The sequence below is a fragment of the Linepithema humile genome, chromosome 6, assembly GCF_040581485.1.
Source record: "Linepithema humile isolate Giens D197 chromosome 6, Lhum_UNIL_v1.0, whole genome shotgun sequence".
Taxonomy (NCBI): Eukaryota; Metazoa; Arthropoda; class Insecta; order Hymenoptera; family Formicidae; genus Linepithema; species Linepithema humile.
Genome location: NC_090133.1, coordinates 25,475,993 through 25,501,913, shown reverse-complemented (window position 1 = coordinate 25,501,913; position 25,921 = coordinate 25,475,993). Strand labels below are relative to the sequence as shown.

At 40.2% G+C, this 25,921-nt stretch overlaps 1 protein-coding gene across 1 annotated transcript in view; it reads left to right on the top strand.

Moving 5' to 3' along the window:
• LOC105677048 (uncharacterized) overlaps positions 1-25,921 on the top strand; it is a 278,448-nt gene that overhangs the window by 84,412 nt on the left and 168,115 nt on the right. Inside the window, exon 4 of the mRNA XM_012375378.2 lies at positions 12,117-12,203. The gene's annotated coding sequence lies outside the window, so the exon portion shown is untranslated. The remainder of the gene's footprint in view (positions 1-12,116; positions 12,204-25,921) is intronic.

The following is a 25,921-nucleotide window of genomic DNA, read 5'->3' as shown; positions in this document are numbered from 1 at the left end:
AGCTTCTATGTCCCTTCAGCTTAAAACTTTAACTCGCATAAATTAACAAAAATTGAAGTAACCAACTACTACTGTTTTTTAATTTATGAAAATATTGAAAAGAATATTTTAAAAGTTTTCTCTTTACATTATTTTAATCAAATATGTTAGTTTTATACGTTCGCAACTTGATGCTTTATTTTATGATTTTTTATCAACTTTAGAGATCTATTATTTCAAATTTAATAAAAAATTTGCGAGATATTCAAAGCATTTCAAACATAAAAGTTCTTTGAATTAAAGGAATGAACCGAATCGAGCCAAAGGAAAAAAAAGCTGCTACCTTCGTTCCAGAGCGATGCAGTTGTTTCATTTGAGTGCTCGCACTTGAATTCATGCATGCGCTTCGGTGCACTCTGTAGCAATTTAAAAAGGGAAAGCGTCAGAGGAACGATACCGGGCCGCGGGATCTCTCGTTCGTAAGCAGTAGGAAAAGGTTAATCATATTTAATGATTAAAGTAAATGTTAAGTGAAGAATATTAATTATAAATCCTCATTATTGGCAAATTTTGTTTTATAAATATGTAACGATATGCTCTCCGCGTAATTAATAATGGCAAAATTACAATATTTACATTATACGTCATTATCGTATTTTCTGTTATTCTCTGGCGTAATACGACGATTAAAACTGCGCATTGTAATTGCTAATATATGTTTTCATGACGAATGTTCATATACAATGGAATCAACAAATAAATATCGTCATAAAGCCAAATGCTAGCGTGCATTATTTAAATTATTGTCTAACAACGATCAGTGCCGGTTTCTCATGCATTGATGCATCACTTCTATAGTCACGCTGGTTAACAGATCAATGAATCATTATGATTCAGTGACTATTCAACTTTTTGTCGCATTGCGAAGTCTCACAATGAAGTAATATATTATTGAAAGTGCACTTTGTAGCGCACAATTCTAAAGAAATAAGATATTCTCGATTATATGTCGTCTGAAAAAATTCCTTATCATCTCTTCTTACTTCTCAGACGTAAGAAGCAAATAAAACACCGATTTTCATACACTGCAATTAATTTCGCAGCAGAACGACTTCTTTGCATGAACTGTTAGTTCTTCATACTGCTAATGCAAATATTAACAATCGGAGGGATAGCTTTCTATTTACATTTTATATCATATATTATTTGCTCACGTCATACTCTTCGGTGCTGTTCAGATGCGACGTTCTCACGACTTACGTAACAATATTATATGTATATCCTATTTAAACAAACGTAAACAAGTATCATACGAGTGAGACTTCGTAGTTATTGTAATAGTCAGGGCGCGTGCACTCGGCGGTTACTATGTCCCCGAAGAAACATGTTAAACTCACATATGAAAACACACAACACCGGCGGTGGAGTTAAGCAAATCAGGAGTCGTCCCCTTCCTGGCAAACATTTACCGATACCTTCGCGGAAAGCGTCTCGCATCGCGGGACATGAGAAACTTATATGCCTCGCTCTAAGCACTGTTTACACATAGTAGAATGCTTGCACGCGAGTCGACGTCAGCTATATAGTGTTCTCATCGTTCTTCACTGCCACTTCGTTAGTACAGGCTCGCGCTGGCGCGTGTTTCCGCGAAGCAAAGTATGCCCCCGTCTTATCGTCGTACGATAATTACATCCATCCGTGATACAGCGAGTCCGTTTTGATTTGCGGCGTACGATCGCGCGGCATCGCCGGTCCGATGGAAAGGCTTGAATCACATTGTTTGCCGACCATAAAAAGCGGGGCGATACCGTGCGATGCCGATCAGCGATATTCTAAGCGAGCCGGGCAAGAAGCGTGCGGAATCTAATATACGGCGTGAGCCATCATGTAATTGGCACATCGATGTGAGAAGTTTTGAATTTATTAAGATATTCGCGTTTGGACGCGTTTAAGTTTCGTTACGACGAGTTACGTTCAAATTAAGTTACGTGGATGAGAGAATGAATAATTGCGTCGAGATTGTGCAGATGACTGGAATTATTATAACTTTGTGGTTGCGTATGATCGTCGCGCGCGCGCACCACTTGTTAATTTATCGGAATATTTCGGAGAATATTTATCTGAGCATAAAATATACATTGCGTGCCTGTGGCTAATTACAATTTATGCGTGAATTGACGCGGAGCTTGGCAGAGAATAACTGTTTCTTCATACATCAAAACGAAATATATTTTGCCGAGGATATGATAATTGCATCGCCACAATGTCGTATAAATTGTAATTGCTAGGCATCGCTCTAAGCCGGCTCTATTATTTCTATTCATTTTTGACACTGACAAAAAAGATCTTGTAAAAATTGCAAAAAGATAAGCTTCGCAGAGAGAAAAATAAGATATGCTTATTATTTATTACATGGCAAACGATAAACTTAATCTAACTGGTATTTACATACGTGTGTTGGTCGATGAGTTTAGGTATTTGTACATTTAGGTACTGCGAGAAAATACGATGCGATGCTCATCACGATTTAATGCGAACCGGGCACGCCAAGTTTTTGCACCGCAACTTGGTGTTACTAGTTGCGCGAATCCTGCAGTTGCAATTGCGGCTGAACTGGTAGCGCTCAGCCAGCTGGGTGAATTTCATATCTCTTTCCGGGGGATATTATTCATCGTATTTTTTCGGGCGAGAAAAAAAGGGGATGCCGGTATTTGTTTTGAATTCGTTACGTCATATTTACTTACTTCCATACTAGACAAATACGCGTTGTCGAATATCTTTTCCAGGCTATCAAAATAGAAAAATTATTGCAAAGTTTCATCGCCGTTATTCGATGCGAGAAGTTGAAATTAGACCCCTTTTACGTTCACCTTAACGGCGGTACAGCACGGCGCGATGCGATGCCGATTCTTTTCGCAATGTAATTACAGGCGGCGGCGTAGAATAATTTTCGACGCGAAATATCAGCACGAAACGTCGAAGGGTCAAAGCCGAACTCCAATTAACCCTGGCCGCACCGCTTGTGTTAGCGCTATTCGATTTCTACAGGTATAAATGCCGTTAGTCCGTTAAACGCGGGTTCTGAATATGTATTTATATCCCCTGGCTACGAGGAAACGGAAGGTGCATACTCGGATAGTAACTACGATAGACTGGAATTTTAGACTTCCGGATCTCGACTTTTATCGAGGAAGTCCGTGTGTTTTACAGTACTTTGACCTTGAGACCGCTAGGTAGCGTGAAAGCGTATCGGCGCGCATTTATTCCCAGCCCGTGCGATAGAATTTGGATGTGTATCTAAACTGTGTCGCAGCGCGCGAGATTAAATCTTGCCGACCTGAACGGAACGCGGCTGTACACGGTTCGATATTGATGGGCCAATAAGATTTTCCAACAGCTAAGTAAAAAAAAAAAGAAAGTGCACATAACGTTACACGGTATATAACTCATAATATAGGCACGCACTGTGATGTTTTATGTCATTGTATTTTCTTGCGCGGCGCTGTATACATTACACGTTAATGTAAACCACTTTGGAGCTGTCATACGGTAACGACAGGAGGAATGATGAATTGATAAGCGCGCAGGTTATATATCGCGGCCTTACGGTGATCGCCGGTAAAACTCGTCCCAAATGACTAGCTCACGGTACATAATAACCATTTTATCGTAATAAATGTAAATCGATTATGCTTTTTCCCAGCATCCCGCCAGAAAATTGCGTGACGGCGTCATTAATCAAATTAGTCATCTCAGATGTTCAGCTGCTCAAAAACACCTACGACCCGTTGCTGCAATTAGCGTGACGCTTAACGTGAACACGCCGGATATTATGCGTCTAACGTAAGGTTCACGTTAGCATTATTAAAATGAGATAAAAATCAATCGCTATTCGCACTAAAATACGCGGGTGAAAATGGAAATACACATCGCCGTAACAGAACCTAATTAGCAAACTCGAGGGTGTGAAAATTCTCAAGTACCCCATGTGAGATACCGCTTCCTCATATTATACATTGTCAGTTTGCATTTGCTCATATCATTAAAGTAGCTAAACTGAGTGTATGTTAATCTTATCTCTGTGTTAGGCATACTTGCTATTAAAAGTGAAGAAAGGAGCAATTTCTCAAGATAACAACTTATTTACTGCGAGACTTTGAACATTCCAACTTTGTGAAATATGAGATTATATTTTTCAAAAGAAGATTTATATATTGTATCACAATCTTGATATCGTCGCATACGGGAAAATCGTTTACTGATGTTTATGAAAAATTTTTGCGTGATGCATACTCATGTGTACGCATAGAACAAAGAAGATGAAGCTCATACGGTGCCGTGCACCGTAGCACAAAGGTACTTGAAGACTTTTATCGGAGAATGCTTGGGCGCGATCCAAGTATTCAACTACTCGGTTCCGTCTTCACTCGTAGCCTATAGCCAACCTACATTCTCAAGGCTGCACCGCTGAAAAGAACCGCGGAAAAGGCCATTTCCGTTCTTTCGCTCTTCCGCGCCGCTTCTTTTCTCTCACACCTGTGTACACGCACGCGAGTGGACGTGTGGACTCGAGCATTTTGTCAGATTCTCGCCAGCAATTCTCACCGGTACTTGCGATCGCGGCGCATCTAAAAAGATTTGCGACAATGCACGTAATATATACATATGCATTTGCTCGGGATTTCTCCAACAGTGGGAACAGCATTATACGAGTAACGCGACGGAACAACGAGAGTGGAACGCCGCAATTGCGATTCGATTATTCGCAATTTACTTGAGCGTTATACACAGGCATTAGCGAATCGCAGAGTTATAATTGAAAGATTCTAATTCAATCTGAGCGCGCGCCACCGTGCAACTTTTGCGAAACGAGTTTTCCTACTGCATCCCGATGGCACGCGTGGAACGTTCAGCAGTATTTCAACACGACCGGCTTTAGGACACGGTGAACTCGAGCGAAGGAACGCAAGATGGGTTTTCGCAGCGGATCAAAGTGAATAGGAGCATTTGAAAGTTCAAGTATGTGTGTCCTCGGAAAAGTCACATGCACCTAAAAATAGTTCATACGACATAAGAAACATTTTGACGTAGATATGCACTTTGACGGCAAAATTTCGCGCATACACGCCAAGTCTCGCTTTTGTTTTAACGCTACAGCTACCTTGCAATGAAGAAGAAAAGCACTTGAGACTTGGTACAGATAAATAGAAGTTACTAGTGACTGTTTGATCTTCGCGTACGAAGAGTCAGGCGAGAACGTTCCTCCTCAAGCAGTAATTTTATGTTTAATTTGATAACAATCAATCTTTATGTTTCTATATTTCAAACTACTTACATATTCCGACATACCCTTGTGCTGTCATTAACATAACAAATTAAATCGTATTGCTAGACGATAAGCAAACATGTAAGAACACAATGCAACCGATCGTGCAGCGCGAAGATAAGTGATCATCGGTTCAAGCGACACACTTCGTGGTATTTAGACGTAGGCTCACGTTGTCATTAACATAACAAATCATTTAATCATTAAATCATACTGCTCGATGATAAGCAAATATGTTAGAGTACAATGCGAATGTGAAAAGAAATGATTGTTGGAAGATTGAGCGTTTCAAGAGCCTCTTTTTTCGCGATGTAACTTATCCGATAGTAACATCTAAATGTACGCCCCGGGCTAACCAGAAGATTGGTGATCGGGTTTTGAACCTAAATCAACATTGCATTATTCTCCGTCTGCGGACGGACGAGTCGACCGAGATTTATATTGCTGCACGCATGAAGGGGCTTCACGCGTTCTGAATTTACGCAAGATTAAGTTCTATATTACTCCGCTACCGCAATTATGCGCGTATAATACCGCGCGTATATTCAATGTGTCACGATGAATCGGCTCTCTAATCTCCGTAATGACATAAACATTTATAATTGTAGATACCGGGACCCGTTTCGTAGCCGGCGGGCAGCGGAGCCGAGAAACGCTTCGAATATGATCACGCTTGCACGATCTCGGAGCAAGTATAACCGAGACCAGTCTTGCGTGCGCTTACGTCACTGACAAGCCCCAGGTACGAGCCGGCCGCGCGGCTAACAATATAGTTACCCAAAAAAATTCCTCGTCTTCTATATTAAAAATGATGAAAGGTATTTCTGATCTTCTTTTCGACGCAGTCCGTTCCGTTTCGTGCAAGTTCATTATTTCTTTCATAAAACTATCCTACTTTTCTCGGTCCTCCCAACATAGTACCGAAATAAATACCGTTGAGTTGAATTACTAGTTTCGGAGATAAAAAAAAATCATTTAGTGTATCAAAGCTGACTCGCCGTTTCAAATTTCTGATGAGAAATTTCTTTCCTCTCAATGAAAAAAACATTAATATCGCGGTAAAAAAAGGAATCAGCAGCCAGAAATGAGTGGAATTTTCTTATGTAAGATTTTTGCGACTGCTACATGGAAATTGAAGCCATACGCAATAATTACTTCAAAAAACAAAAAACGGGCAATTTAAATAGTTTTTACACTGTAGATTACTAAGCGCTTTCACAATGTCTGATAGCAGGAAATCGATAGTAGCAATTATGATCGTTATAAATAACACGACACTCCCGTAGCTAATTAGGCGCGGATAATTATAGCGGCACATTTATCACTTTGGCGACATTTGTGGCCGAATCCGATAATAGTGAAATTTTATTAAACCGGTAGCATATTGTGGGGCACATATATCTTTAAGAAAATTATCTTCCTCGCCATTAATTCAAGTCGTTGAGTAATGATAAATTGACGGAAGGGCTATAAACTGAAGGGCTCGGCGCAGAAATGCATCGGGTCTATGATTGCTGCATATAGAGTCAGATAACTCTGTGTATTGTTGAAAATTCATGTTTCTCAGCGCGGTAATAATTCACGATCATATTACTTTCATTGTCTGCCGAGAGCACCGGTCTTCTCAGTCATGTCAAAGAAACATGCCGTAAGAACGGTAAATTCCTGAAATGGACTAACAATAAGCGTGATACACATTTTCATCAGTTGGAAAAAGTGTACACGTTTCCTAATTACGCGCCATAAATACGACATATCGCTGCTTCGGTTATTACCGACCGCGATCATTAATTATATCTGATCTGTTTAATCTAATGGCGAAGATACCATTAGATTAACCGAGAACGATTGAGCTCAAATGTTTTTTCCTCAAATGACTCGCCGGCTCGGTCTTGACTTCGGGTCAATTAATACCATAATCGGGAATAATGGCATAATTTAAAGGCTCGTACGGCTAATTAAGTGCGAGCGACATTAACCGCGTATAGTGCATTAAAGGAGAGAGAGAGAGAGAGAGAGCTCCGGACCTTATTTTCCCGTCGGTTATACTTTACGAGTGCAATAAAAGTCGAACATTCCGCAGCGAGGAAACATTCCTCCCCTTATTTGTCCGATCGACATCGGCCAACAAAGATGATCAGCTGTAACGATAATAATCAATCGTACGCGTCGAGGGATATTGCAGCGCGCGCGGCAGAGCAATTCGACGAACGCGGAACCAATTAAGAGCAAGTAATACGGCAGTGCATTAGAGACGCCGGCGCCACTTCGCGAGGCATTAAACACCCACGACCCGCCTCGTAGCGCGAATCAAATGCACTGAATCAGCGGAAACGCCGGGGCGTCAGTCCCGCGGAGATTCCACGGCATCTCCTCGACACCTTCCTCGGCCGCGGCCTCGCATCGCGGCGAGACGCGCCGCGGTGCCGCCGGTGATACAGGGGAGGCGTCCGACGCGAAAATTACGCGCCTCTACTATCGCCGATACTCTTCCTAATTATTGGACCGGCGACGGACGGCCGATATGACAGGCAGGAGGGATCTCGGTCCTCGCCGCTCTCGAACGATACGCGCTCTGGGGTACGCCGGCGGAAGGATGCGCTGCAAATAGGACGACGGGGGCGGGGAGGCGGGCGGGATGGACGCTGCAGGTAAATCTAGGCAGCGGTTATTTAGTAGGAGATAGTGGAGCCTACTGCGAGAGAGCGCCTACTCTCTCCGACGCGGCATGCTACTCCGTAAGGGGCGGCGAGGAGGAAGAGGAACCGAACTAGGAAGAACACGGAGGCGCAGGAGGCGAAGGAGAGGAAGAAGCGGATGACCGAGAAGAAGGATCGGGAGGGGGAGGAGGGAAGACCCTCGGCTGCCAAGGCGCTTCACTCGAGGCGCGTATATACACCGTGGGCGCCCGGCCGCCGCCGCCGCTGCTGCGGTGGAACACACCGCGAAAGCAACACCGGCTCAACGGATGAACGGTAGGCAGGAGGTCTTCTCTACGTACTCACGTATCTACGTACGTACGCAAGTAACATAGCTAACGTAGGTACCTACATGCAGTCCGCGCTCGGCGTCGGGGGAGGTTCGTTGACCGCTGTGTGACTCTTGCCTACCTCTTTCTCTTTCTCTCCCACTCCTTCTCTCTCGTTCTCCCGTTCTCTTCGTTTCGCTCTCTCGTTCTTTCACTCCTCTCTCTCTCTCTCTCTCTCTCTCTCTCTCTCTCTTTCTCTACTTCCACCTTAACGCTACGTGTATCTCGTTCCGTCTCTTACGCACCCGCCACTCCCCCGTCGCCCGATCCTTCTCCTTCCGCCGGCGTCGCCGCTCCTGCACGGCCTTGGCGATTCAATGCCCGCACCAGATAACTCCCCATCCAGATAATAGATTATTTCATACGTGTAACTAGTCGTTGGTAGTAGCGGAGGCCCCCCTTCCCCACCCGCCGTTAGCGCATCGCTCGTCTCTGCCATTTCGCTCGGCTTCAGCGCGATCGTCGTCGCTCCGTCTCGCTCCGTCAGCGAGCGAGCGAGCGCTCGCACGGTGCGCGACCATGTCCGTATGCTACATTACCTGCCGGTTATACGACGTTACCCGGAATGATCCTCTTATCGGGCACGTACACGTACGCGCGTACTCGCGCGCGAGAGGATGCGGCGAACGCCCTTGAGGATTCGTAGGACCGCGCGAGTTCGAGGTCGTTGCGTTTTCAGGGCCGCTTCTCCCGCTGCAGGTGGCTGCAGCTGCTGCGGCGCGATGAAATTGGTGCACGCGATGATGGTACACGCCGTGATTTTAGAATGGTTTTACTTTCCGATCGGAAGCGCGCGAAGAGAGCGCGAGGAGAGCGCGAGGAGAGCGCGAGGAGAATGCGCAAACACCGCTACCGAGGCGATTTCAGGCGGCTGTAATAGACATAATGCTCTAATAGACTTTAATAAATTAGTTATGAAGAGGATAATGTTCTAAGTGTTTGTATTTCCGAGTAGGAGTTTCGTACACTCGACAAAACGACTGTTTATCTGAAGTTTTAAGTAGTCAGAAAATGATGAGATACAAACATTTTGTATACTAGATGGCAAATTAAATTTCGTTTCCAATTAAATCTCCGTAACGATATTGAAGCAATTTTCTGATTTTTGATACTACACGCGTAATGATTAAAAATACGTTAAAACTTAATACTGGCGTGTAGAAAAACGTAGAATTTTTTTCATTTCCAATTAAAAAAAATTCTGAAAAAGATACATAAAAACAGGGATACCTGTATGAAACGTTGATACAGTTAGATGACTACCTACTTTTAAATTAATATTATCCGCGCATCTATATGTATATTTTTTGGAACACAAAATTTATTACTTTTTTAATACAGCAATCTACATATATAATCTGTTAAAAAATTATTTAAGTACGCAAGTTTATGCCATCAACTTCTCGTATATTTAAGTATTATTTTTTCACACCAATATTTTCTCTGCTTGCTTGCAAATATTTTCTGTGACGTTATTATTCACGTGGATGAAATAGTATGTAATAGAATGACGAATATTATGTTATGCTAGCTAATTAGTAGATTTAAAAAGAAACGACTAATTAGTGAGTAATTGTCGTGCAATTTTCAGTAAAGAATGCTCACGCATCGTTTATATAAATTATAAGATTTATAACTAACAACTGTAACAATATTTTATACATATATCTTGGGAAAATTCTAGTAAAATATTTCTTTCTACTACAACATATCGACAATTAATGCTGTCAATGTTGTCAGCCATTACATTGCGCAATAGAAGTGTCACCTGTAATAGGAATTTAAAATATTTATAAACAAAATTTCTTCTCCCAATCGTATTTTAAGGGGGAAATGTAATTCGTGTGAAAGATCGCCCCTGGGAGAAACGTGGTTCGTCACATCAAAGCGTACGCTAAGAGGCGACGATTAGGATTCCGGCGAGGATCGCAGATATGCTTTCAGTCTCTTTCGCAACGGCAATAATTGGTGGCTGGACATCGTTGTTGCGAGGCAAGTTCTCGCGCGGAAATCGCGCACCAGAGGCGTGATCGCCCGCGGGGAAAAACGTAGCAACGCGGAAAAGTATCCCGCCGCCGGCACGACGAGGAAGTTCTGTGCACCGACCTTAATGCAAATTCACTCGTGGCGGGCGTTCTTCCCGTCCTCTCTTCCTCTCCTCGTCTCGCTGGCCGCTCGACCAGAAGTCACACGACGAAACTGATCGTGTACTGCGGGAACGAGCGCGCGCGCTTCTTCCTATGCGAGGATGAGAACGCGATCGAACGAGACCGGAATCGCGCGGGGCTTCTTTTTCTTTTCCTTCCCCTTCTGATTCGTTCGTTTCCAAGAATCTTATTTATATGCACACGCACGGTGCACTACTTATCCAGAATCGGACATGTTCGTTCATGCTTTTGACGATATGGATGTTGGTGGAATCTGCAATTATACCGCACAGTCAGTGCTCTCATATGCAAATTTCTCGCCGAGAATTAAAGAAATTAATTAGTATTATATTTTGTTAAGTTTAACATTTTGTAATTCTAATATAAATGGAAAAATTTATCAATTAAATGAAAATTTGTTTTTTAACGCAATAAATATATTCGGCAAAAATAACATTTATATTTATACATCTTTTTATATATTATAACAAAATTTGATTAAAATATTTAACTAAATAGTTTACTAAATAGTTTACTGAATAGTTACTTAAATTTTAAATAATTGCTGAATTTACATGTTTTTTGCTGTTTTTTCGTACATTATTATATACTGTGCGAAATGCTTCATGGTTCAATAAAAACTTTTACGCGTCTCATAGTTTAAAGAATATATTATCAATTTTTATTTAATTATAAAATATATAAAAAAACCAATGGAAGTATAAAGATATGATATTAAAGTATAATAAGTATAAAGTATATTGTATATCTGCGGTCAAAGATCACGTCTTATCCTGTTTAAGAGATCATGAGTTATCGTTCCATTGTTTGTGTCACGGCAAGGGCTTTGTGTCTAGTTCGTTCCATCCCAGAAAAAGGACGCGATCAAGATGATGACGCATTCCTTCATTATTTCCAAAATTTTGCTCTCATGTCAGTCATATCATATTAGTGTACGTGAGCGTCGAACTACGTCACTCTGTATTTCTCGCGTTTTTGAACACGTCAAAAGTAAATTTTGTGTCAAAACGAATATCGAAAATACCGAATTTAGCGATAGGTATCAATATCGTGTTCAGAATATTTTTCAGACATTTAAAATCGGAGTTTATATTATGGCTTCGTGCATTATGTCGCAAGACTCTACTTTTCGATATATATCTTTTGTATATATTTCGCTTATTTGTTCGCCTCACAAACATCGTGAGTTTGATTTAACATCAGAAATATTGAGGAAACAAGGATAAAAGCATAAAAAAATTGCTGCAGTAGATTTAACGGAAACAGCTTAAAATTGCTAAAATATTATCCCTTAATAACATAAAATTCGGCGTATAAATATCGCATCGTGAGTTTAGTTAACAGACAGTTCGTTCACATCGAGTGCCTCGATGTTGTAGCCGCATCGCGATCACTCTGCATTTTCCTGTCTTTTTTATCCAACTTGAATGAATTTCATGTACGAACGGGTGTCGGGTGTTGAATTAAATGACGGCCAATTGTTTCAGTGTTTTTAGTAATCCGAGAGTAACACCATTGCAAGTAACGCGTTTTTCGATGTCGATTTTGATAGGTTCAGTTTCATGAAACGTGAGTAAAGTAATAATAAATTAATGAAATCGATATTATTTTACAGATCAAGATGTATCCACGACAAGTGAAAGAGCAAAACGGTTACTAGAAAAAGGAAAGAGTAAAATATGCAGCGCCGGCGCGTCGATCGGTAAGTAAACTCATTTATTATATTTTTACAGTTGTTGATTTATTCATCAATTTATTGAAATAATTGTATTAAAAAATTGTTTACTTTTTCTTTTACATCTCAAATATATAATAATAAACTTACAATCTTTTAATTGCAAAAAATAAATTATGTTTAAATTAGTATTATTTTAACACATCGCAAGGCCTGTTGTGTTAAACTTGCAAGCTGCACTTTGCTCAAATTATATTTTAACTCGGCCTTGTGCATTTCTCCGCATTTACATTATGAAATAATTACCTAACAATTTGTACGAGAAGTAAAAACCATTGCAAAACAATTTTTAATATTTATATTGCATATTTATATTTTTGTTGCACATTTACTTAATAAATCAGAAACATATTAATCAGAAATAAAAATCAGATAAATCAGAACATATTAAGTTATTCCAAGATCAGCCGAGAATAAGCTGGGATATTCTTGAAATTATGTTATCACAGTACTCTTAAAGCAATTAGCAATGTATTAAGGATCAGATAATATATTCGAAACCAGTGAAACACGATAGTCGCAGGAAATTTTATCACACTTTCCTGTTCTGTTTTTCAAAATAAACATCGACCACGTTATTGCGAATACCGCAATCATTTTTCCGCGCGTCGATATATAATATATATACCATATATACATATGTAGCTCTTTAGCAAAGAGGTGATAAGTTTAGCATACTCGTCAGGATCAGGTGTTACGCACGCCGCGTCGTCGATTGAATAAGTTATGGGCTGCAAATGGGAAGCATCGGATGTTAATACACGCAATTATCCGCGCGCGCTCGTTTCTCGTTTCTGATCTTTCGGTGTGTAAGCGCGAATTATTCAACAAATCAAACGGCAATACGGTCGAGCGAATTACATGTCGTATGAAATACAAAATGAAAGTGGGAATTGACTCGAACAAGTTTTAATGGTCAGCTCCAGACTGTTCTCTCGGTAACTTTACATTCATGGGATGGGAGCGCGGGGACTGTTCCCATCCCCGTAAGTTTCGTGATTCGTAAGCGAAAAATAATTTCGGGTAGGTCGGTGCCAGCGTTTACGCATACTTTAATGCCGATGTTGTATTCTTTCAATGGTGGGATGCTTTACGTACCTAGTGCAAGCCGAAGCCAACAAGCAATTCCACGTTAGTAATGCTTTCAATTAAACTGAGAAATCTTATCGCGCGTTGGTTACTAATTGGGATGCGCAAAGCGAATCCATATATTGACCTTAATTAAGCCTCGCATTCCAATCGTATTGGCGTATCGCATGTAAATATTTCTGATTACATAAAGAAATGAATAACATTTTTATACCAATTTTCATATCAAAAATCAATTCCGACGACTTTTAAATAATTAAGAAAGTATTAAAAATATATAAACAAATTAATTTTTAATTAATTAAGAGATATTATAAGTATAATTGCAGTTTAGGATTTACAAAGCGTTTTACCGATAGATATAATGTTTGTTTCACGCGTTCTCTTACTGTTCATACGCGGAATCTCAATTGTTCAAATCCGTTAAAAATTAATCATTTAGCTAATTAGAAAAAAGAATTAATGAAGTAGATAGAATGCCGAGATGCAGCGACTGCTATCGCAACATCGACTGAATAAGAAATATTTTCTCGCCGCTGGTGTAATCTTGCTGCCGGTACCGTTTAAGTTCCGTTTATACCCACGGACTTTACACAGATGTTCACGTTTAGTTACCGGACTGTTATCTTTAATCCTGTCGCTTTTCCTGGATGCGTTGACTACGTCTAGGTGTGCTCATATCTTACCCGGTATAAGTCTAAACACATACCGAGAGTTTTCAATCCCATTTAATTCGGTGCACTTTGGATGGATTATAACTTCCAAGCGATTCCGTTACGACAAGAACTACGCCGCGCGAAAGTATCGACCGCATAAAGCAATGCGTTTCATGATTTTTCGTGATGCCAGCAGAATATTTCGCGATGCGCATAAATAAGATATATTCTCAGTCGAACCTCGCGTTATCGTTTTCCATTTAAATCGATTCGACGTCATTTAGGCGCGATTTATCCGCGATGAGCACGTAACTGACATTTTATTCGGAACGATCGCACGAAAAGCGAATCGGAGGACGGGTTTAACACGAAACAGACAGGCGGAACTGTACCCCGCCGAATCCCGGCTAAAAACAGTGCGTTCTCGTTTATAGTTCCACTTCAGTTTGCGCTTGAGTACGCGAATTCTTTTGACAGAGGGAACGTTTCGCAACGCGAACCTCAACGAGGTGCCGTTTCCGATCGAAGAAACGTTAGAACGAGGTATGCAACCGAAGAAGGGGAAAAAAGCGGACGAAATTTGCATTCGTTCTTCAGCGCATCGTCGAACGGACATACACAAAGCGAATCATAATTTCGCAGGATAAATAGACATACGTTGCGTTTGTAGATCAGTGAAAGTGCATCTGTAAACACAGTCATAATACATTTGCGAAATAAAAAATATTGAAAGACAAAGTAGCATACTGCAAGATAAGCATGTGTGAATTTAAATCACATTCACATAGATTTTTTTTCTACAGCATGCTTAGTGCTTCCTGCTTCCTGTATTTTATATTTAAATGTATAATATAAATGCGATCACACGCGTTTATGAGAAAATATTTTTGTACAATGCCACGCGTTCATTCACTCGCGCTTATTCGCGAATTTGTCCTTCGTATTCTTCTCAATGTGATCGCAACACAGGTAGATGTCAAATGTGTGCTGGTCAAATGACAATCCGCCAAGACGCAAATAACTGTTCCGCGTTTCGGAACGGATGCAGCGCCTTTACGACCGATGCGATTCTTTGCTTTAGTATGCGCACCGGTGCAAAAGTACTCCGGATCGTGTAAGAAATCGTCCGTGTAACAATTCGGTAGTCCGAGTGAATGGGGGTCAATAATGTAACCGTGACTCGACGCGTGCCGTTATGCCGGTTTCTTGCGTCAGCCGCTACCGCTTTCGTCCACGAAAACCAGTCGCTGCCTTAAAGAGGCAGCCATACGACGTATCGCATTCGACGCTGGTGACTAATGGCCGAAAGAGCACGAGCCGTCGGGCTGCTCAACTGGACATTGACTTTTTTCAACTGACTTTACATTCTGTCATGAATATCGAAGACAGCGATTTCGTGGAAGATAACTCGACTTGCGGTTCATTCTCGTCGGATTTGTAATACATTATATACGAGAATTCTATAATGTTACCGCGTGTAACTTAATGCGATATAATACAAATTCCACGATTCGACATGCGAGATATCAAAGAAATGGTCAGTAATTTATTAGATACTTTGGATCGATAGATTCCTTACCAAATATCTCTCGTACTATACTTGATAAATTATTTAATAATATATATTATTTCGTAACAGAAACTGAAGTCTGTTTTCTAAATAGAAATTTATTATGCTGAGCCGTGCAGCGAGGTAATAAGCAGTGTGTTAATTGCACGACCGTAAAAATCACGCAACTTGAAATTTATACTCCTCTCTTTCGAAGACCCGTTTGCGATTAAAACAGCGATAATAATAAGGTGCACGTTGAACTCTTTGACATCCATGCTTAACATGGGACTCTTTAGTGCTGACAGCACCCGGTACCGTATCGAGTAAATCACATGACACTCAGAAAAGAAGCTGAAATGCGTGGGACGGGAACAAGGCGAAAATATGAAATTTGCATTGAATGTGAGCATGAGCTATTCATACCTGAGTGCTTGCGGCATCGATAAAAATTATTCCGGCGCTGTTACCAACGGCACAAAGGCCGTTACAAGTTAGCAACTTGTACCACTCCGCGTGGTGCATCGACGAGGCACTTAAGTAACTCAGAAACACGTTTGCGGCTTTATCAGAATCCCGGTTACAAGTGTGTTATTTGGTAGTCGTGACACAATTCCGATACGATTAACCACCTGACACGGAGATGATTGTATAAATTTTTCCTTAAATTTTACAACTTTTTAAGGGGAACAGTTGTTAATGTTACTTATCCCGTAACTATGTTAACTGATTCTTTCAATAATTTACAAGATAAGAAAAATCGTCAACATTTGAAGGAAAAAAAAGGAAACTTTTCTTATTTTTTAACTATCTCAGGTTTCCATTCTTTTCAAAAATGATATTTCAGTTAAGAAAAAACAGAGAAGATTAGTAACAATATGATATGTAACGCGATTCGATTTTATAATGAAGATGTGCGGGATAAATCCGACAGAACGGATTGCAACTGTGCGGACGGCGCGCAGCGGATGCAGCTTTGAATTTCTAATACCTATCCAGCGGCCGCTCTCTTCCGCGAAGGTACGAAAAGAATAAAGAGGGCAGCCGCGCACCGGTTCCATGCATCAGGCTGTCTTTTCTGGGAATGTACGAGCGGTATATAAGCGGGCATAATTTGTTCCGATACCCAGCGAGTCGGGCGAAGGCGTGGGCGATCTTGAAACGAGCCTCGAAGCGACGTGCCGCGACACAGACGCGATATTGGCTGCCGTCGATGAGCTGCCGCACCGCGGCTGCGGCTGCTGCGCGAGCCGCCGCCCCGCCGTTCGGCCAGGAAACGTTCGTCGAGAAATTGATTTGTCATTACCCCGCCTATAAAGCAAAGCGGTTACGCGCCCGTGGACGCTACGCTCGGTATTTATACGTGTTATAAGTGCGCTCGAGAGCGTAACCGCTGAAGATGCTCAGGTACTTTCGAGAGCCGTGTCCTCGGGACATATGTACATGCGTTACGCGCCGCACGCAGAAAAAGAGAGAGGGAAAGAGACAGAGGAAGGAGAGAAAATGCGTGTAGATACGTGTGCTCGCGTGCACGTTTACGATCGCGTTCTCGCGCGTCTACCCACCGCGCCGGAGCAAGTAGTTCGCCTACGAAGCACGTGATAAATCGATGCCATTGAAGCTTGATGCGGGAACGGAATAAGAATGTACCACGGGGCTCAGATTATCCTCGGAGATTCCGCGAGCAGGCAGGACTGCGCCTTCCTCTTTCGCGCTCTCAGGGAAAACGCACTTCGGGAAGTGGGATTTCACCGGGATTATAGCGCGCGCGCGCGCGCGCGCACGGAGGGTTCATTATACTCAAACACGCTCGCTACCTCGCCCGCACGTACTCGGCTGCGAGCCTTACGTAAATCCCTGCACCATCTCGCATTCATCGCGTGCGTGTCACCGGGAGAACGAAGGGGAATTTATTTAGTGTGCCCCGGCATAAAGTTCCGCGATGACACAATGCACGAGACGGCGCGACGCGACTCGCCGTAGGAAGCCAGATATTAGAGTAAAAACACGCCACTGATGGGATTGATAGACAACGCCAGAAATTAAGTCTTCCGTTCTGAGAAACAGAAACAGGGGTCTCGGCTGCGCGCCTTCGCTCTCGCGAGGAGTGGCACGCTTCGGCCGCGCACGGTGAGAAATTTTATCGAGCGGCATTCACACCTCGCCGCGATTCCTTCGCGAAGGTAAATCATTATTCGAGCTTGTACGCGAATTACTCGCGAGCTTCCAAACCGGAACTCTCAAACGCATCTCTGCAACCTCGCCGTGAAGACATTAATTCTCCGCGCGATTCTTAACGAGCCTAGTAGTCGCAGAAAATAAAAAACAATTCCTTTAAAGACCCGCCGTAGTACAGATGCCGATAAGCTTCGCAAAAAAATTGCGCGTGACTCGATAATGAAGCATCAGCGGCGGCGGCGGCGGCGGCGGCGGCGGCGGTGAGTGGTCGCGTCAGGAAAAATGCCGGGCGGCGCGTCGTTTTAAAAGACGCATTTATTTTATTTTCTTCTAAACGTGCCACATTGTAGACGTAATGTCTTCGCAGCCCGCGTTCTCGATGCTTACATTAGATAAATCTGACAACACACCGGAGATAAGATCTCCGACGCGTCGACGCGGGGGGGAGGGGAGGGGGGGAGAGAGCCAAAGGGGAAACTATGTGAATTTTTGCCTGGCGCGTCTTGGCCGCGCGCGTCCGCCCTTCCTTCTATCTCGGTGAAGCTTATCACCGGGGACACCGTGTTTGCTGGCACCGGAACTGATGAGGTCTTTAGCTGCCGCTCTTGCTTGATGGATGGAGGGGTTTATGTTGCGCCTGTAAACCTTCCCTTTCATAAAGATCCATAAGCAGGATTACAAACAGACTCAATTAGGCCGCAACACCTCACGGGACAGAGCGCGAGGCACGAGAAAGCCCGCAAGCGATTACTTTCTTTACCGCCGGCGCGTCAGAATATCGCTTTTTGTTCGGAAGTGACGGAAGCCGTAGGAAGAGACAGAATGAGTACGTGAACGAAAGAGGGCCGCGAGGGGCGGGAGGGAGAGGCGGAAAGGCGAGGAGGCTGGCGAAGCTTTTTGTTGAGATGTCTCGTTGCGGCGGGGATTAAGCGAGGGGCGAGAGAGGATAGAGAGGTCGGCGGAAAGTCGGCTGAAAATGGACGATCACGGCTTGCATTTATAAGCTGCAACGTAACACGGCCATTAATCGCTTTTCACCTGTCGTAAAGTTACTGGCTACCGGCGAGGTAATTTATCGAGAACGCCAGTAAACGTGTAATTACTCATAAACAGCAGCTTTGTGACGAGCTACGAAGGTGAGTTGAGGCGCGCCGCGCTCGCGGCATAAGCACGTACGTTCGCACGTTTGACAGGCGTCAAAAACCTATCCCGACGTGTGCGAACCGAAACCGTTTGAACGAGCCGGCCAATCGATAGCGAGCAGGAATTACTTTGCAAATATTCCAGCGGAGTATTAGTACGCGGCAGCGTACGCGCGGCCGGAACTTTGTGTCTAGTTGGATCATCGGCGGGATGAGAATACGTGGGAGCGGATGAGAGCTACTTTGTAACTAAACGTCTATCTATCTAGGAACCATTGCCCATCATGCGTTTTACATAAAAGGATAAACACTTCCTTCTAAAGGGCGATAAAAGCCTAACGGCACAACTCGCTCTCTCTTGAAATCGCCGTCAAAATCTAAGCTTATCGTTAATATTTCGTTTTATCAATAATAATTTAACATTTAATTAATATTTATCGAGAATCTGTCATACACGAAGTTTAATAAATGATTCGTGTACTTAAACAGTGGACTCTTCATAAATTGCCAATTACGCTTAACGAGAAAAATTTTAGAAAACGTTTCCGTCTATTAAATTGTTTACCAAGATTTTGAAAAAAAAATTTATTATTAAAAGTATTATTCAAAGAAATATCATTATTTACATATGTAAAAAACTAAGGTAACTTTAAATGGCATCCAGCGTACGATATATGTATAAATGCGTCGTTCTATTTTTCCCTCATTTTTTTATGTTGTATTTGATGTATTCCAGAACGTTGCCTGTATTAGCATTTCGCTTTTGTCATACGTAAAAAAAAAAAAAAAAAAACAAATTGACGCGACATCATTTGCAAATATCCGGGAGCTCTCTAATACCACAAACTTTCTGATTCCATGGCTTTGACCAATTATACACGCGAAACATGCTGTGCACCTTCGCTACGTAAATACGACCATCCCCCGCGCTACGTCAAAAACCCGTCCGTACAAAAACGGGAACCGTTGGGACACTGCAACGAATCAATATTGCGTCCGAGCGTCACAATGGGATCGACAAGTACACAGTGTCTGACGGTTCGCTATGTATCAGCAGAGACTGATGAAACAGGCGGGACTGGTAGTTAGATGAAATTTAATGATTTTATAAGCGCTGACCTTTTTGAAGCCCTCGTTAACAAACGTTGTTTTTCGATGAAACAAGTCATTATTTGCTGCATTCTGCATTCATTTCGAACAAAAACAAGTGCCACACAGGCAAGGTAGCTTTGAAAGAGGAACACAATGAGAAAGAGAGAAAGCATATCTGGGGAATAGATTTTTTTGTAACTCTTGTCATCCGTCATAATAAACCGGCACGATAACTGATGTATTTCGCAGACGCGTGATGCGATGTTTTGCTGTGCAACTTGCGAACGCGTATAATAATATATAAAACATGATTGTTGCGAAGGTTTTATTCATTCGTATTTATTCAGAGATCAGAGAAGCGTGAGATACGCATCTGATAAAGCAAAAGGGAGAACAAACATTTCTCCAGATCGACTGGTTCTCATGGGTGCCAGAAAATATAAACATCTCACAAACTGGAAAGGCTTAAATATAGATACCACTTATGATACTGATAACTGATAAGCAATCATTGCGGTGCGTTAATGGCATGCCGCTACACATACACCCTCTGACATCTCATCTACTATGTGGTAGCCCCACCAGTGGTTAATCGCTGTATCTATTCTGTTGCTTGACAAGCCAGAAGCAGGGTAAGCATAGCAGTCCGTTAGCAGTTTACTACGCTGTTTGGGTTATCCGAAATAGATACCACATTTATACACGCTCTTAAATCTCGCTTTATTGTTAATTACATATATATGCATATCCGATAAGGATCATATAGTTCCTATAAAGCGTGAAATACGGGAAAATTTGAAATTTCGTCGATAATATTCGAATCTTAATTCTATATAATTCGCCGATGCAATTAGCTGGCTGCAATTCGCTATCCGTTTTATTAATAATTTTTGGCACATCAATTATAAACAAAATATTCGTTAATTTTTCTCCACCAATTATAGATTTTTCACAAAACGATATTGTTTAATAACAGCATTCGTTATTCGGTTCTAGACTATTTGCATAACCAAATTGGCGTAACCAAAAACAAAGAGGTATAAACTGATAACATTCTATATGGTATACTCAATTCTCGGAAAACATAAATTGGTGATGCAGGAAAAATATGACAATAAATTAACTAAATAAAATTTACAAATACATAGCAAAAATTTACGAAAAAATAGAATAATATTTTTCATATATTATTTATAATATTGATTATCAACGAAATTTATTATTAAAATTACGAAAGATAATAATGTAAAACATAAAATTGTTATTGCTCCAGTGTATTATACTTATTACTAGAGAAGAATATAATTTATAGCATGCATCCTGTTACGCAACGCGGTAATTTATGCTATTCGTACCTATTATTAGAATGTAATTATTATATATCCGAAGAAAAACTTTATCTCCCTTGCTATTTTAAAATTTCCCAGCAGCAAAGTATTCGCTTGCATTACAGTTATCAATTTGAAATACTATAGGACTTTAGCATTGCATCTATAATGTTTAGAATAAGCTATTTAGTTGCACATATTAAAATACAGATTATTACGCCAATTTAAAGAGTGGTTAGTTAAATATGAAGATAAAAACATGCAAAAGCGACATTAACACTTTTTAAAACTATTTATTAAGTTCACTAAAGAATTTATAAAATTTCAAGATAAATATTTTTATATATGTACATACATAAATTAGCTATTTAAAATAATTATTATTTTATTATAACGTGACATTATTCTTTTATTAAAAAGTTATTAATAGAATTGCACATATTTTACAGATGTAAATTTAAATTAGAAAATTATAATATCATAATTTTAAATAACTGACTTAAAGGATAGTATTATATTATTCCACGTGGTATAACACGAGCGTGTTCAGCTTCTAGTGTTCACAGTAACAAAACTCTGATTATATGAGCCGGAACGTTCTCGGAATATCTAGTGACCGATTAGACGAGGAGCAGCAAAATGTAAAGCAAATCGTTGTCGTTTACTTATCCGTACTAAGACCGCCCAACACCCACAAGAAATGTAGCGAACGCCGCGTACCAGCTAATTTAACTTCACCGCACATTTTATGCTGATTAGAAACATGAGATATAACCCATTTCACATGGCTGATTATAATACTAAATCTCGGGACACGGTATTGCCTTATTACCTTCGCCAAACGAATCTTGATTTTATGACATTAAGATATCATGGTTTATGAAGTATGATTAGATTTATTCCTTTTTTTTCTGGCGATAACAATCGGGGGATAAATGGAATATCCGTGCATATAATATCATGAAAAACCAACTTGTGAATTTTTTAAAGTTTAAAAAATCCAGTTGTACGAGTTTTTCGTTTACATATACTTTTTTTACTGGATTATCTATTTTTTATTTCAGATATCGGTTTACTGTAGTCTATGCATGCATTCATTGAATAACTTTTTCAATGTTTAAAAAAAATCAAAGTACGTTTGTAGCGCTGCGTAAACATTGTTTTATACATCCCAATTTTTCGTTTATTCACATATTGTTTTTTCGAAAGCGGATTTAACCCATTATATCCGGTAAGTTTCAAAAATTTCAAAGTACCACAATCCCCGGCTGTGCGGCCTGCATGCGCGCACAAGAGAAATTTATGCATGCACGTAGACGGTGTGCTCGCGTAATACTTGGCGCGCACGCTCGTCACGCATTGCGCCGCACTTACCCGCTTCCCAATTTACAGTTTGTACCCCGAGGGGCCCGCGCCGCAAATATGTTAATTCCACCGCGAAATAACTAAACGAGTTCGTCCAGGGTCCACTGATTGCAACAAGAGAATTCGCCGTGTGCGCGCGTCCGCGCGTGAGCTCGTGATCCGTTAAACAAGACGCGCCACGCGAAAGGTAGCCAACATCGTGTCGTATGAAATCATCGCCCTGGGCATTCGTGGAATGTCATTTTCCACGTGCATTCGTTCAGCAGGAACCGTAATGGCGATGAAATTTAATATAGAGAAGTTTGAATCGCGGTATGACTGTATTCCCAAGCCGCGATACAAATTCATGTCCGGGATGAATTTGCAAGCGCGCATTTAATACGCCAAATTTATGAAGTGACTTGTACATATAAATTTAATTAAAAAGTAAGTAGAAAACATTTCAAGCGGTGCAATTTTATTGTTCCAATATTATCTATTTAAAATTTTAAGAAAGTCTTAGGAGAACTTTATATGTGTATAATAAAATATGGAAATATATAAAAATAGTAAAATTATAAAATCAGTTAATGATCCTTTTTTATAAATATAATATAATAATATAATAATAATCTCTCTACACAATTGTTTATTAAAAAATCATATTTTGCAACACTTGAAATTTTACTTATAAAAATACTTAGAAGTCTTGAGAAACAAGCTTTAGGATTTTAATTTAGGATTTTAAATTATTCACTAAGCAGATTTGACAAGTGATATCGCGATGCTTTTCTGAAGTTCCGATCATAGATATCTCGACAGATCGCGACGATAGGCCGGTTGTCCTACTTATTCGCTCATGCAGTTTCAGACAGCTCTGGGATTAAGCCATTAAACGAGTTAGCAACTGTTTATATTATAATAAGTTATGAAATTAACGACGGCACGATGACGACAGCGAGTTACAAGTATGCGTGAAATCGCGAATCAACGACTACGGTGGCGGTAACGTGCTGCGAAAAGCTTTCAAGCAGGTTGTCGGGAACAAGAATCGCGCAGACAACGACCGCGGGTTGGATTTCAATGCAACGTAGCGCTACATGGCTCAATGTAGCGCAAAGTAGCCCCGGAATTTACGACATCCGCTTTAATACGCTTTAATGCGACGCATTCGCACGATTTAAAGAACGGGATCGTATCTGTCGACGGCAATATATGAAATCGTTGTCCCTCGCTGCGTAGATAAAGTCAACGCGAGATTCCGGAGTCTTGCTCGTATCATGATGCTATGCGGTGCGTTTCATGAGAAACACAACAATTTCGTGCAGACTTGCGCATAATTATAATCTCATTCTAAGAGCGATAAACGCGAGCAACAGTAGCGAATGAGTTTGCGGAGGAGAAGCTGTAAAGACATTTTTGAATCATAAAAGGAGGTTTAAATGTGTGTGTGTAAATTTTCGAAATGAAGTGGAAATGTACAGAAGTTCTAATTATAAATTAGATAAATAAGAAAGAATAATAATAAGTAAGAAAAGTGATGTTAGTTCTCGAAAGATTCTTATTTTATCAAAGCCTAGAGATTTCGAGTATCATTATCTTGAAAACGTTAGCACATAGTATGATTCAACTTATCTAATACATAATGATGCCTATAAAAAGCTTAGAGTGGACTTTTCCAATCTGACTGTCCACGTGCAAGCGCATAAGTTACATCGAGATAGCGGTTTTCGATTATGCGTCAAGAAGGCTAATTATAAAACGCTAATTATAGATTGAGTCTAAATGGGTATTCATTAGCAGTTAGTCGTTGTAATAATTCGTCCGTTCAGCGGTACCGCATTCTTCAAGCAAATTTCTCACCAATATGAATCTCCGAGTATGATAATCAGCGTCGAAATAGTGCTGTTCAATTACACTATTGAAATGAGATAAGCAGTGTATTCCGGTTAAATGTCCCGCTGTAGCCTGTTTCCGAGAACGCATTTAATTGGCTCACAACGTTTTCCAAGTGTAGATCTTATTAACATATTCGGCGCAATACAGGATGAGAATTACGCGCACATTTCCTCTCTCACAGCACTCGTATTTGATATAACGAATTAAGTTATCTTTAATCTCGAAAATGGCGCAAATAATTTTTTTATAAATGTTTACTATATGATTTATGCTTCCGTTAAAATTAATAAAAACAGATTTCATTAAATCTGCGTACTATTATAATTCGTTGGGGTTTATACTTTTTAACGAATTAATAAATTTAACGAGTAAATATAACTTTTAGCGTCTCGTGTATTTGAAAATTATTTTTACACGTTGCTTATATGTAAAATTATCATATCTATAATTAATATAATCTATATATATAAATATAATCTAAAATTAATATATCTAAATATTTATTTATTTTGTATATTCTATAAAAATAATTTTCAATTTTTCAATAGAAAATTTGCAATATATATTATATATATGATCGATTTAGAAATTCAAATAAAATAAAATTAAATTAAATATAATAAATTTATAATTGTTACAACTATTAGGAATTTGTGCAAATTATATTAAATTTGAATCAAATTTGTTACTCGTAAAAATATTATTTTAATTTGTAATTTTTTAAAAACATTTCAATACGCGCGTGAAATACATAAAATCGCGAATTATCGAAAAATAAATCTGTACAATTGAATATTTCTATTATTTTTATTAATAACAAATTGTTATGTATTGATTGTAACATTCGGATGGAAAAACGCATTGAAATCTTAGGCAGGTGCGTGCGTACAGGATCTAGCACGTATATTCAATGTATTCATATATTCACAGCTAGAAATATGATTATAGCATCTTGTTTTTAGCACGCCCGTAACTATCGATGAAAATGAATGGTGAAGGCATAGTTGAAATTTCAGATCGCGAGTTGTCGATGAGTAAAAGAGCATCGCGGCTTTATAACATTGAGTGCCGGCATTATACGCTCATCACACGCATGTTGATATGTCGCATGCAATCTTATTATGCCATAAAGTTAAACCGCTACTTCAAATCACATCGTTCAATAGTATTAAAGTTAGTAAGGCGTCTTCCGCGCCTACATATTGGCTATTACGTTGAAGCGCATCCTTATTCTTACTTTCGCTTATTTTGCATATACATATATTATTGAAGAATGTGAAAATAACAGAGACGGAAATAATTTTATGAAATGCTCTTTTTTATGGATCAGTTTATAACTTCCATGTGCAAGCGTCATTTGTGCTTCCACTTCACATTAATTCGATAAATTTAATATATAGTTATTAGT